At 46.7% G+C, this 2,025-nt stretch overlaps 4 non-coding genes across 4 annotated transcripts; all 4 read left to right on the forward strand.

Moving 5' to 3' along the window:
• The first annotated feature begins 497 nt into the window (after nt 1-497).
• On the forward strand, nt 498-570 carry Pmar_PMAR003905. Its single transcript has one exon. It is a non-coding gene; the product is annotated as a tRNA-Glu (tRNA).
• A 65-nt stretch (nt 571-635) lies between these two features.
• On the forward strand, nt 636-706 carry Pmar_PMAR003906. Its single transcript has one exon. It is a non-coding gene; the product is annotated as a tRNA-Gly (tRNA).
• Nucleotides 707-1,769: 1,063 nt separating this feature from the next.
• Pmar_PMAR003907 lies at nt 1,770-1,842 on the forward strand. Its single transcript has one exon. It is a non-coding gene; the product is annotated as a tRNA-Glu (tRNA).
• A 64-nt stretch (nt 1,843-1,906) lies between these two features.
• Pmar_PMAR003908 lies at nt 1,907-1,977 on the forward strand. Its single transcript has one exon. It is a non-coding gene; the product is annotated as a tRNA-Gly (tRNA).
• The last annotated feature ends 48 nt before the right edge of the window (nt 1,978-2,025 follow it).

Raw genomic sequence — 2,025 nt, forward strand, 5'->3', positions numbered from 1 at the left:
TCTTCCCTCCGAGTGGAGCAGATCTTGGGGTGACTGGTTACACGGAAAATCAAGAAGAAAGGTACATATCATGTGATTCTGTTTCTAAGTTTGTCGGCTGTGTCACCACAGACTTGTTCGCTCTCAGTGATGATTTTCAACAGAGGTAGCATGGAATACAAGTACGGGCTTTGAAGGGCGATACTATAGATCAATACCGAGCTGCTGCATCACCGCGTGTGAATTGTTGCCAGTAGCAGTTCACAATTTTGATGGATGATGAGTGGATCGAACCCATGATCTCGAACGGTGTCGAAGATTCTCGACCGTAAAATCTTTCAGAGTGCGTACATTCTAGAGCAGCACCGAGTATACTCTACCCCTCCTTCTGACTATTTTTTCAGATGGCACACATGATGTCATTTGAGTCGGAGGTTTAGCTGAAAAGCATGAAAACGGACTCGAAATGCATCGATTCAGCACTTGTTCGAAAGCACAAATTGCAAAGTGTTTTATCCTCCGATGTAGTCTAGCTGGTTAGGATTCGTGGCTCTCACCCACGCGACCGGGGTTCGAGTCCCCGCATCGGAATTTGTTACGGTACTGTAAGCAGATCGGGTCGCTAACCAGAACAGTTTCTCGTAAACTAGATAGAAGCATCATTGGTCTAGTGGTAGAATACAACGTTGCCATCGTTGTGACCCGAGTTCGATTCTCGGATGATGCAGACATATATCAAAGCTCGAACCAAAGGCCCCCTACCCTTCTCCTAACATCCTATTCTCTTATCCCCCTAGCCCTCGAACAATGTTGGCAAAGAAGTTTATCTCCCCCAACGGAAGCTTGCCGAGTATCAACCTTGTTCGGGGGAAGCGGGGACCAGCTCGATCCAATCAAGAGAAAGTTGAGCATGCCACAATGGAAGGGTCATCTCTGGCATTCACCACCATCGGCTGCTGCCTGGCGAGAGGACCTGATTCTTACCTTGAGCCAAGGCGGCTACGGTGATATATAGAGGTTGAAATTGCGGTCCTGTCGGTTGCATAAAATTCTCACCGCGCCATTTAGGTTTGAATGTATGTCTGAGAGCATTGCTACATTTAGCTGGCTAGCTTTGGAGCTGCTCGAATGATGAGAGATGACATGCGGAGCCTCTTGAAGTTTCTATTCCACTTCGATCAACCATTTGTATATATATTCGAATTCTGATTTCATCCATCAGTAGGCAATCACATGCACGCAGGATCGATTCCTGCGTCCCGCACTTCTGTCGTATCATCTGCGATTATGGAATCTTCCCTCCGAGTGGAGCAGATCTTGGGGTGACTGGTTACACGGAAAATCAAGAAGAAAGGTACATATCATGTGATTCTGTTTCTAAGTTTGTCGGCTGTGTCACCACAGACTTGTTCGCTCTCAGTGATGATTTTCAACAGAGGTAGCATGGAATACAAGTACGGGCTTTGAAGGGCGATACTATAGATCAATACCGAGCTGCTGCATCACCGCGTGTGAATTGTTGCCAGTAGCAGTTCACAATTTTGATGGATGATGAGTGGATCGAACCCATGATCTCGAACGGTGTCGAAGATTCTCGACCGTAAAATCTTTCAGAGTGCGTACATTCTAGAGCAGCACCGAGTATACTCTACCCCTCCTTCTGACTATTTTTTCAGATGGCACACATGATGTCATTTGAGTCGGAGGTTTAGCTGAAAAGCATGAAAACGGACTCGAAATGCATCGATTCAGCACTTGTTCGAAAGCACAAATTGCAAAGTGTTTTATCCTCCGATGTAGTCTAGCTGGTTAGGATTCGTGGCTCTCACCCACGCGACCGGGGTTCGAGTCCCCGCATCGGAATTTGTTACGTACTGTAAGCAGATCGGGTCGCTAACCAGAACAGTTTCTCGTAAACTAGATAGAAGCATCATTGGTCTAGTGGTAGAATACAACGTTGCCATCGTTGTGACCCGAGTTCGATTCTCGGATGATGCAGACATATATCAAAGCTCGAACCAAAGGCCCCCTACCCTTCTCCTAACA

The sequence above is a fragment of the Perkinsus marinus genome (assembly GCF_000006405.1).
Source record: "Perkinsus marinus ATCC 50983 genomic scaffold scf_1104296959066, whole genome shotgun sequence".
In the NCBI taxonomy this organism is placed as follows: domain Eukaryota; phylum Perkinsozoa; order Perkinsida; family Perkinsidae; genus Perkinsus; species Perkinsus marinus.